This window comes from Pomacea canaliculata, linkage group LG13, assembly GCF_003073045.1.
Source record: "Pomacea canaliculata isolate SZHN2017 linkage group LG13, ASM307304v1, whole genome shotgun sequence".
NCBI lineage: Eukaryota > Metazoa > Mollusca > Gastropoda > Architaenioglossa > Ampullariidae > Pomacea > Pomacea canaliculata.
Window position 1 is genome coordinate 11,873,064 of NC_037602.1, and position 12,849 is coordinate 11,885,912.

Below are 12,849 nucleotides of genomic sequence, written 5' to 3' on the forward strand. Positions count from 1 at the left end.
CGACTAAGCGACCTATCGCTCTGTGACTATCACTCCAAGTTTCCTTCCAGTAGGCCCTGTGATATGTTAATGACACGACAGCTGTCTCACAGGTACAGGAGCGCGTGAGTGGGAGCTGCACCAGGTGTGGCATACTGTTCACGTATAGTGACTCTCCCCCTGTCAGCAGTAGTGGCACAGGTGCACGGCTTCCATTGCACAACCTTGGCACGACCAGAGTAGTGACAGGCCCTCAGGTTCAAGGTCGGCAGTTAAACTCATGCTTTAGGTAAAGTGAACTGAGTATTGTGCTCAGCGTGACGTAGGTAAGGAATACGACAGGTGTCATCTGGTGTCAGCAGCTTAGACCATGTTCGTATATCACCTGTGAGTGCTGGGCCTGCCATGCGAGACCTCACGGGGACACGTAGACTGGCAGACCCAGATTGTAACCTGCAACTGTGCGCGATATCTAGCCTTGGGAACTTTCCTAAGCTCACATTTTTGTTGTCTTGGCATAAACTGGCAAGATAAATAAATAAAAGAACATTAAGAACGCCACTGTTGTATTGATCTTCCTTAAAACTCGAGAAATAATCTATAAAACCTATTGTGCCGGACAACCAACTGACGTGAGCAAATAAAGCACTGATGCTGTTGGAAAGGTCGTGCTTTTGTTTTGTTTGTTTTTTTACCCGTGACTCGGATGAGCTCATCACAAGATAAGCTCTCAAATTCTCGAGTCTTCGTTTACGACATTCCAGTCGTTGAACATCACATTTTTCAACCGTGTTTCGGAAAGAGACCAGGATGTTGTGCACGCGATGACTGATGAAGGCGGGCTGTTATCGAGGTAGCTTCTCCTTTTCTTCATCGCCGAGTTGTTTCTGGACTGACTGCTGTCTTAATAACGTTGGAACTCAGAGTCCAGGTCTATCATCGCGTCCATTCATCGATAATAGAAAATAATAATAATAAATTCACCACTCTTTTGACAAAATGATGACAGCTCTGCCTTCTCTTTACTGTCATCAAATTTCTTCTGTATTTTATATTCCACTTCAATTCCCTTTTTTAAATTCAGCCAATGGGAATGGTTTACGATGATTCGATGGACGAATAAAACGTGAAATAAAAGTGCATACATGTCCTATACATCTATGACTTCACCACCACCACCGTCTCAACCTCCACCCACAACGTGCGCTGAGGCTGTTGCGAAATTTTCAACATCACGCTGTTGACATTACCTTGGTTACAAAGAAGATGTGGCTTCAGCTGTACACTGACACCATTGTCTGTGATTACCACAAACCAGGAGTACAACATGCATGCTGTCTGCGTGCACTTCCAGCACGATGCCACACGTGCACGCATGCTCCCTTGGTCTGTGCTCCCTCGAGCCCAGGAGCGACACATGTCATGAAGAGTTTACCTCGGCTTACAGCCTGCAGGCCCCCAGAAATGTGTCTGTTGACATTCTTTTCCCCTCCTTCCCTCCTGGAAGCACACGGTGCATCCTTTCTGTAGCCGCAGCTAGCGCCTCATCCTCATCGCGTGTAAGGGGAGGGAATCGTGTCCGTACAGGGGTGACTACATTGTTTCTCTGTAAGCGTTAATTTTCTTTGTGCATCGACTGCAGTAAGGTGGGAGTAGACAAGGCATGGTCAAGCTCTCTCTCTCGTTACTCAACGTTAATAATATCGATATTATGCCCATGTCAAAGGGTGTTATGGCGTTACCGACCATGCCTGTCTTGGAGACATTCACACGCTGCAGTACTATTGTTGACCAGCATGTCAGGAGCTGTTAACAGATCCACCCTGGAGCCACGCACGTATTTGTTAGGGGACGGCAGGGGAGGTTGTTATGTAATTGTGATTGCCAACATGGCTGGACCTTCGGGTACCCTCTTCATAGCTTCAACCGTCCTAGTAAAGAAACAAAAGTTGTAATAAACTTTTAAAATATTTCAATACCTTTCATAGTTGCGCCTGATTTTCTGTAACCGAATGTCAGCATGAGTCGATAAAAAAGCGATTCCATAAGTTTAGTAGATAGAAGAAAAGTGTGTGTGTCGATTGCAAGGAGACGAACATGGCTCGTCTCCCTGATCACGTGTTTCAATCCTCTAGTGATGAACAGTACAAAGTATGGTCCATACCTTCTCTGGTACGCCAGCGAGTGTAAGGACCGCTGCCCAAAGAGAGTGTCATGTTTACCGAAAGCAAATGTGTTTATGTATCTTCATTGTCTTGCCTTAAAAAAGCTCGACAGTTACTCCCCTTTCTCTAGTAATCCGCCGTCTTCGTCTTTGCTTGCAGCGTGCAAGCTAATTGTTTACCATCAACATCGATCAGTGCCGCTGTAAAAGCTGATCGATGACGACCAGTGATCTCTTCCAGTGATAGGAAAGGAGACTATGGTGAGCGGAGGTCGTGTAAACCTGTACATTTTGTTTTATGCGACGCCCGCAAGTTGCTGGCATATCGATGTCAAAAGTAGATGATCCCTCGGGCCCCTAGAGGATTACGCTCGACAGGTGCGTGCTTAAAGTTTGGGATTGTTTATCTGGAAACATATTCCTTGACAAAGACTTTCTTCTCCCATTTTTATGCACTATATTTGACACAGAGCTCGAACAGCAGAACTTCAATTAATCTTTTTAAGTTTAACCATTTCAAAGATAGTGCAAGTATATATGTTGTGTGCAGAAATAAGCCAGCATGTTACTTGTCCAGGAAGAAACAGGTTGGCTAGAGTTGGTCGGTGAGGAGCAAATGTATGTCAAAACACAAGTTTCGAGCATCTGTTGAAAACTAGATTGTTTTCTGTGACCTAAGTTGGGTCAAAGTGATGTCTGTCTTCACGGGAATTTCCTTATACGATGTAATCAGTTGCATAAGTGAATCAAGGTCCATCTTAGCTTCAGTCTTAAAAAGTAGAGGGACTTACCATATATTTAATTGTAACCTAAGCCTGTTTAACGATGTGTTTGAGACAGCGCATGCTAACTATTGGCATATCGTGAGCAGCAAGTCGACCTGGTGACCTCTCGTGCGTACGATCTCTCACGGACTACACATTGACACATCGATGGTGGAGGTGCGACCTTTATACCAGACTGAGTGCGAGCGCCATGTGCCTGGAAAAGGAGACCACTCACTGCATCTATATATGTTTGTTCCCTCGCAGCTTGTTCCTCCCCTCACCGCTTCTGCGGTCGTTTTCCCCGCCTAGTAGATCGCGATATTTGCTACCATCGACTTTTTGCACAGACATACCTCCGTCAAGAGATGAAAGGATAATAATAAACCATCCCGGCAGCATTTAAAAAAAAATCTGACCCTGACCAGATGCCGCATTGAGCACGTGCTGTGCACGAGGCCGTAGCGTTGCCTGTATTTACAAAAGCCATCATCCCCTGAAAAAAAGACAGCGGCCTGTCGCGGAGTGGTCCAGTGTGTGTAACACCGGGCTGGAGAAGGAGAGGCGAGAGAAGAGCGTGTGCAGGCACCGGGTGGGGATGGATGGTTGGGAGAGTGAGTGGTGCAGTATGTGCAGCACCGGGTGGGGATGGACGGTTGGGAGAGTGGTCCACTGTGTGCAGCACCGGGTGGCGATGGACGGTTGGGAGACTCATCCAGCCTGGCACCGGGTCGGGGTGGGTGTGTGAGTTCTCGAAGACGATCATTCCTGGCATGTCTGTTAAGAGCTGACTGCGTGGTGTTGTCTCGGTGTGCTCGGCCTGGCGTCTGTGATCCAGATATCAGCACTTGGCACTTCTTCTCTCACTCTGCACTACATCTTGGAAGGACATTTCAGTCCCTGACCGATAGTTGTCTTGGCAACTGTATTTTCTTGTCCATCTGTATTTAACGATGGCCCACCTTTCTTTGGCGGCCACGTGTGGGTCAGCTAGGTGTGGTATGAAGGTGACGGTTGTCAGATGTTTCTGTTATGGGTCACGGTTGGCTTGGCCTGGAAATGTGTTGTCCCTCTAGGAGGTTTAGTCAAGCATTTGGAGGACAGCCCCAGATGACTTCCCGTAGCAAGAGTTCCCGTATGCTTTCGTTTTCCGGACTCGCAAATGTGAACATGTCTCTTTATTGGCCACCAGTGAAAGATAGAATAGATCACAAGCTATTAACTCAGTGCTTTGGATTCTTTGAAGGCTGCTTCCCCCCCCTCCCGCCCGCCCCAAACTACTTCATTGAAATCATGTCTGTCCACACTCATGACCGAAACCTTCATTCGTCATCAGACCCCCACATTCTATCCTCCCTCCCACAAAGACAGTCACACACGGAGAGGGACGTCCTCCCTCTGTGCTGCTGAGCAGTGAGTGGAACTCTCTTCCACATCACATTGGCCACTCGGACTACAAGGCGACATTCACACGATCTCTGAAAACATATGTTCACAAAGTACTATCCTTGAAAGACTGTCCTTAACTTCTTGTAATACTGTCTGTCATGTTAACCATCAAGTACGGCTCCAACAGTTTACAGTATCCTTCATATTTTCATCCATTGCCTTGCGTTCTACTCTTGTACCTCATCTTTGTGTTGTTTATTGCGCCTATACGTACTTCACTTATCTTTTATTTATCATTATTGGTCTGCGCAGAAAATGCGATCTTCTTCGTCGTGATGCTGCGCATTATAAGTTGACATTATTATTATATGCTGCACCATTCCACATGTTTGCAGGCATTTCATGACAGACAACAATTGCTTAATTTTAATGTTTTTATTCGTGCTTCATAAAAGTTGCATTCCCTTTTGTACAGTTTCTTTTTTGCAAATTTTAAAATTACTACCCTATAAACTAGTTCTTTTTTGGGATTCCTAAAAGCCGGTGGTGGCAGCAATGTCTGTATAAAGCGTAAGTTGGGGTTAACGACACAATGAAATCAGGGTTAAGGGAGTCTGTGGGCGTGAATACTCGCCTTGCGACATACTGAGTGCTGTCTGACTGATGTATTGTTTCCGATGGGTGGTCTCCTCGGCGTCTAAAGCAGAGTTCCAGGACCACGCATTCATTATTTTCTCTCAGTAGTAATCGATGCCTCGTCACGTCGACATTGTGTGCACGCATACCTCCGTGTGTGTGTGTGTTCTTTATTCTAAACTCCAAAGACATATGTCCTTGCATATGATAGTGGTATATAATGCATCATAGTCATAGTGGTATATAATGCATCAGCTCACCCTGTCTCTAACCCAGGGATTGTAAAGGCAAAATAAAACTGCTCAGAATCTCGTAAAGAGTAGGATCAGTTTGAATCTCGTCTATTTTCGTGTTTGTTCATGTGGAAAAAGTTGACTGTTTTATAGGAAGTTGTGTTAATAAGAGGAAATACACGGGACTCCTTCGTCTCCCGACGACGTCAACTCGATGACAGTGGGAGCTGATGCAATATGGTTGGACATCGCTCAGAGCCATCTTGATTGTTATCACTAAGATATAGATATATAGCACTAATCCAACTAACGACACACCACCGATCACTTGAGTTCAAATCCTAACAATAACCGACACTTCCTCTCCGTCGCTGACGTCACACAGCACGCCACAGCCTTGTCACCGCCGTCACAGCCTTTACTGTACCTTCGACAGAGCATGCGCGGTCTACAGTCACGTTTCTCTTCTAATCCAGAAAGGCTTTCAGACGTAACAGAAGAATGAATAACACTGGAATTATTATTTAGGAAATAACAAATTACTTCAATTACTTCAAGGGCAACTGTCACTAACTTTAAATCTTGTTTCCTCCATAAATCGCTCTTTAAAAAAAAAATCCGCACGAGCTCGTAACACTTTTGGTTCGCATAAATACATTGCTTTTATTTCTTGTCCTCACGGAATTGTGAGCCTGTAATTCCTGGGGCTTGTGGGTCGTAAATTAATGACACGTGTGGACACGCACAGAGTATTCTATATCGTAACATTAGGGAGCGTGCATCAGAAAAGTGATAAATAATAAATAAATACATGAATCGTCACGAATAAACAAAAGATGTTTCAAAGAATATGTTTTTAGCTTTTATTTAAAGAAAGGATGTTTCAAAATGCTTACAAGCAGACTAAAGCAAGAAATTTAAGGTGGAGTACAACTAAGAATAAACAGAATAAAACAGAGAATATAGGTGCTGTACAATTAAGAGGGCAGTCAGGAAGACAACTGATTATTGCAGCGCTTGCTGGAGAAAAAAAACATGATGTACAACTCTTTTTGCCCGTTTATGAATCTGTTTGAATTAAGTTACCAAAAGCTACCAGTGATTTATCAAACAATCCAATATTTTTTGATGAAAATGTTTTGTGATCAGCTATTAAGAGTTATTAACAGTTTTGATTTTCATCGATCTATAAAACTTTCCCTTTTTGTTTTGCGTTTTTGGAGATACTATCCAGTTTGACAAATGTTAACTAGCAAGTTGGTTTTCACTAAAAATACAGTGATTGAAGACTAGCATTATCATCTAATGTGTGTCGCTGCATAGTTTGTTGTGTCAGGCGTGTGAGTCAGCGGGTATGGTCAGAGTTGAGACAGAGAGAAACTCCACAAAACGTGCTCCCCAATGGCCTCCCCCTAAGTACATTCAGAAACAACGAAGCTAACAATTGTCCTTGGCATTAAGTTTTATGGTTGCAGACAGGACCTGAAAGTAATGTCATCATTCGTCTCTCAGGTGGGCTGATGTTCTGAAAGAAGAGAAAGAAAAGTGCGAACGAGAGGACGAGGCTGTCAACTTTAGCATGGTCACTAGGAAAACCGCCTTTTCACACCCATCCCCCTCCCAGTAGGGTCATAACATTCTTTCCCGCCGTATGTTATAAATTCGTCCTTCATTGGAAGGAACTCTGGCGCTGGAGATGTGTTGAAAGCTTAAAAAAAAAACTTGATTCTGTATGCCAAGTAAGAAACACTACAAAATGAAAGAGGCTCATTTGAGGACATCGACACCTCGATCTTCGGGTGCTTCGTCTGCCAGGAAGGCACAGAGTAAAGAGTGCGAGCCAATGTGTGGCATAGTTTCTCTATTGTTTTTATGAAGAGTAAACAGTTATACAATGAAGTGATATGGGCACAGACCACACGAGGTCATCCGCAGCGCACTGTGGCTGAGGTCTTGAGAACATGTTTATCGCGGTGATTATCTTATCTGCAGGATACTGAACCTTCCACGCACTTTTGCTGAGGGCGAAGGTAAGTAGCTCAAGTTCTTTTTGTGAAGATACATGAGGTCCTACCCGGTCACAGTCGCGTGAAGATACATGAGGTCCTACTCGGTCACAGTCGTGTGAAGATTCATGAGGTCCTACCCGGTCACAGTCGTGTGAAGATTCATCAGGTCCTACTCGGTCACAGTCGTGTGAAGATACATGAGGTCCTATGGTTTCCGTTCGTTAGCGTGTCAGCTGATAAGTGTGTGGCACCTAGTTATCTGGTTCTTGTGGGGGTGGTCATGGAGAGAACTAGGAACGAGCAGTGGCGGATGACATTATCAGGTTATTAATCTGCATGTACACATGGTCACGTGCAACTCAAGATACAGTAACCGGTAGGAGAGAGTGATTAGCAGGAGCCAGGCGGAGGACGATGTCAACGTACAGAGCATGCAGAAAATCGGGTGTCGTGGGTCAGACATGCCTATCTCTTCTCACATCTCTCTTCTTGTGTGTGTGTCGGGAGAATGAGTGAGTAGTTATAACTTAAATGATGTTGAATAAGTGGGTTCAGTCCACCTTTTTGGAGTGGAAAATGAGTTCTATAAATAAACATTGTTTATTAGTATTATCAGTAGCATTAAGGAATGGGAATGTATATTGTGCTTCGGGTCATAAGCATTTTTACGATGGAGTACAATTTTATTGTCACATGAAATATGTTGCTGATGACGGAAATAAACCGTCAGTAACACCTTTGCCACTGACTATCAGATGTGTTTGTAAATGGTCGAAAGCGTTGACCACCGCTGCTGACCATCTTTCCATGTAATGGTCATTGCAGACAGGTCGCCAGTCCTTGTCACCCACCAGGTCACACACCTTTCCGCGGAAAGTAGTTCCAGACAATGAGATGTCGGTGACCTTTTTTTACCATCCGCTGGATGCCGCCAAGTCCAGTTCGCCTTCCCAAATCGTGTTCTTTGTGCGCTTCTCTTATTGGACTTGAGCAGCTTCTGTGTCCGCCCACGGAGCTGATTTACTTATATTGTCAGGGCGTTCCGTAGGCGTAGGCAAAGAGCCTGACACTTGGCGGTGATGTGGCGGTTACAGCATCTGTTGGCAAAGACTACATGTAGTCATTACCCCGCGCACATAGTAGGATGCGTGCACGCGCGCACAGACGTGGAATTGGGGAAACCTGTTGACACGCGTACATATATGCTGACACTCCCACGTTTACAATCAGGCACGCTTAAAAACAGGATTTCTTATTCTTACTGACGCCACATTATACATGAAGTACAGCTCTTTAAAGCTTATACCATCCCATGAAGTGGAATCGCCACACTGAGAGAGAGAGGCCAACAAGACAACAAGACAGAACAAGACTGGCCGAGGATGGGTTCTGTTGTTTGAAGACGAGAAATTTCTAGATGACAAAAGCTAATAGTAACTGCCATACTCCATACAAGCACTTATCAGTTATTAAAACATTGCTCCTATAAGCGTAGCAGAACTTCCATTTTGCAAGAGGAATTGCAAGGACTGGTAGGATGCTATTTTTTTCTATGGGTAAAGTTCAGTGCAAAGTACTATGTCCAACAGTCTAGGTGAATGCCCTCAGGATTCCTGTTTCGTGATACACACCTCCAGCTATCACCATGCACAGGAAAAAGGTCAACAGTACAGTCGCCATGACTGTGCATAGGTACATTTATATCTAGAAGGCCTGTGGTGATATTACAGTTATGACCTTTTTATATGGATTGCGCTGGCCTCCATATGGAGAAAATTGAGATTTTTAAAATTAAGTTCTCACTACAAATTGTAGGATCAGTGAGCTATCATGAAGATTGCCGAGTTCTTCCACACCACACGTTTTCAGTTTACCGAGTTGGTTTGCCAGTGCGCGTGTTTTCAACCATTTCCTCCGTCATTGTCAGCTTTCTCAAGAATCTTTCTCTGGCTGCTGCATCGGTCTGGCCGCTTGATAGAAGAGTCTCTGAACTTGTGCCAGAGATTTTCTTTCAGTCGCCTGCCATCTCTCCCAGTCTTGGGTCTGGCACCGGACAGAGGGCGTGGCCTAGACACCTGGTGTCGCGCGTAAAGTGAAGGGCGATCAGCATGTAGCGGCAGGCAGCAGTTTTTAAGCCGATGTCAGAGGCCGCTGTAGCGGTGGGAAGCGTCTGTACTGCCAGCCAAGACCTACAGCTGCTGGTCAGTAGATGTCAAAGACTACGAACACTACTCAGGTAGAGACCATTTCTTGCAACTGTTTATCTTAGCTTAGCAATAGTGAAGACGGCTGACATTTTGTCTAGAAAGGGGATTATGTAATAGAAATAAATCCTTGCACTCTGTCGCAGGCTTGTATTCACGCCACACGTATTGTCTCATGTCGCAAGGACGCCGACGCGCGTGTTTCTTGCGTTCACGCATGAATTTATGTCTGGTGGCATTTCTTTTATTTAGAGAACTTTATTTAGAGTATTTCAACATAACCAAAACATTTAAAACTAACATAAAAAAATTAAGGCCGACAGTATGTATAGTGTGACGGCTTTTCATTTTCTGATAGGACGCAAAGGTCGCTTTTCCACATAAGGAAAGATGGTGTTCAATGTCTGGTTGTGTTTGATATACCAGTACACACACTACCTAGTGTATTTGTGCGAGCTCCAGCAGGAAGGTGCTGCGATGACTGTTTGCTTCATGCAAGCTACTAGTAACATCAACAAATTGCTTTCCCGATGGCTGTCTGCAAAGCTTGGGAACAGTCCGATATATAGATTTTATAGTTCCTTGGAGACCCTTGAAAGACAAAATAGGACGATTACGAAAACCGCACTTGGATACAACCACGGTGACAACCAGTCGGCTTGGCGTGTCTGGAGTCGTTAGGATGTCATCTTTGTGAGAAAGACATGTTTTCGTGGGGTCATTGGAGAAAAGGGAGCTGAATGTTTGCCTGCGTCGGTCAACGATCGTATTTGTAAGCACCGAAGGTAAGGATGATAAGCCATGTCTAAGGAAATTTGTCGATAGGGAAGCGTTGAAGACCTTGTTTAGTACCGATCTGTTGGGCTGATTGCTAGCCGCCCTCAGTACCAGTATGCTTGTTTCTAATGGCAGCGTGTCTGCTACTAACGTGAAGCGTTAATGGAATAAATCAGTAGGCCTAAAAATAGCCCACCAGGGACGATGATGTCAGTATGGACTGAAGGAGAATCATCATCATCATCATCATCATCACCATCACCATCATCATCGCCACTACTATTCATGTCATGAACGAGACAGAAGTACAGCGAGCCTCTGAACTCGTGTCTGTGTCACACGTGTCAGAGACTAAATCTAGTGTCACATGTGTCAGGGACTAAATCCGGGATCTTGTAGTGTACTTAACACCACAGGAAACTAGTCAGGCCGTCAGTTTGTTTAGTTAAATCTTTATGGATCAATGTTGCTAGGTCTTTTCAACATCAAAGGGAGACGGGAGAAACCTGCCGACGAGAACTGAATATAATCATAGGCTGTCAGGTGAGCTCTGTGTCGCTGGACGAGGTTCGAACCCCGACATCAAGTGCTGCAGTGCGGGTAGCGGATCGGTGCAGTTCTGGTTGCCGTGTAGGGGTAAGGGTAGGTGCCGAGAGCTGTGCGCGGGTGACGGTAGAGTGCGGCCCTTGACATACAACCTCAGGAGCGTGACGTGATGAGCAGCACGCAGTCGCCGCCCTTATCTCCAGCTCCGGCCAATCAAGACGCTTGATGTGGTCGTTATTACTATTGACTGTCCTTGCACTATCATAAACCTTTACTTTGCGTGTTCTTTAACGGCACTGTTTGGCCAAAAATAAATTTAGAAAATGACAAGAGTCTGAGACGATGAGCACTCGGTGTCTTACTTCACCTGTCAGTTTGTTTTTTGAAGTTTGAGGAGGGAATGGGGAAGGAGGGTATGAGACCTTTGCTCTCAGTCTCTCCCCTTTTTTTTTTTTTTTTCGTAGAGCTTAATTCCGGAGTCATACGACAACAGTAATAAATTCAATTTTCATATAACTTAAGTTTTTTGCTGACAAACTTTCTAGTTACACTTATGATATAGCATCAGATGTCATGCATCAGTTTTTATGTTCTTTCGCAGGACAAACACACACGCATACACACAGTGCAAAGATGTGGCACTTCAGTAGTCAGAAGAAAGTTTCTCCTAGCTTCAGCTTAAAAGATCAACAGTCATTTCATGATATTTTATTACATTTCCTGTCAGAAAAGAATGAATGAACGATTTTTATGCTCTAAGTGAATATTTTTTAATATTGAAGTTATTATACGCTCTGTTAAGACTGGTTACAGCTATCGTCAGCGAAGAGAGGCACGTGGGAGTGTAAAAATATAGCTATAGAGCATGAGCAGGGTGCACCCTGGTTCTTCAGTATTTTATGGGCAATGCATCCCTTACGAGTTAGACCTCGCTGTTCATCAAACAAGAAACACAAACATTAAGGATCCCGATAAAAGGCTTCAAATGAATGTCGGTTGGTGGGATTCCCATCGACGTTAGTGGAAACCTAATCTTTATACAAAGGATCAGGCTCGTATGCTTTCATTCAGTACAGAAATAACCGTTTCCTTCTGCGAGAAAATTGTGTTAATGCGAAGACATTTTAAGTGCGTTTTCCCAGATGAAGAGGAACAAGCGTGGATACATCAACCGTATAACGACGACCCTCACCCCACCCACACACACACACTCTACCTTTACCAATTTCCTGTCACATTTGTAGATGCTATAACTGGTGGTAAACAAGCTCAGCTATTTTTGATCAAGGCCACAAAAAAGTGATCGACAAACGACAGAAAACAAAGTTGACTTGCTTCAGAACACGCTAGAAAGAAATGAAATGAGCGCCCACACGAACAGCTTGGATTTCTGGAAGTCCTGCCAGGGCCTCCAAATAGTCTCACAAGCCACTTCAGCTACTGTGTGCTGTACCCTGTCAGTTTTCAGGTCATAATTATTTAATGAAAAGTCGTTGTCCAGTAGTTTAGCTGCTTATTATCCTGCAAGCAACTCCTTGCCGAGAAACTGTCTCCATTTTATGTGAGCGAGATCCGGCACCATAAAGAACTGTTTCTGTAGGAGATCCTCCCTACTGTGAGGCAACTTGTTAGCCCACAGATCGTCTTCCACCAGCTGTTTCTTGAATATTTGCACACGGCCACTGCAGGATAATGCAAACTGCCATCCGAAGACGAACGATCGCCTAATCTTGAGCTTGAACAGGTGTTGATGCACGAGATCGGCAGACCCGAGCAGCAAGGCTGTGCAAACTTCATCACGATGTTGTCAACTTACGAAAGAACTGCTTCAAGAACTCGAAGCCGAAACCTTCACAAGGTTTTTTTTTTTGTTTTTGTTTTTTTTTTTTTAATAACGGTGGAAGGATGAGGACATCTCGGGTCTGCCCTCCCTGTTAAGGCCACACAACACCTGCCGTCACCTGCCATGCACCATACGCACGCAAGCACACACACACACATACACACGTGCGCGCGCGTTTGTCGGGATAGTGGTATCGTCGTTTCATTGTCTGATCATTCTCCGAGTCCAGAATTAGAAGTTACTTTGTCTGCTGACTTTTTCTAAGCGGCGTGATTAGGGAGATGATCGCCAGTCTCTAAAGGACA

At 44.6% G+C, this 12,849-nt stretch overlaps 1 protein-coding gene across 1 annotated transcript in view; it reads left to right on the forward strand.

The window, feature by feature from the left end:
- Positions 1 to 12,849, forward strand: part of LOC112553852 (allatostatin-A receptor-like) — a 37,241-nt gene that overhangs the window by 15,580 nt on the left and 8,812 nt on the right.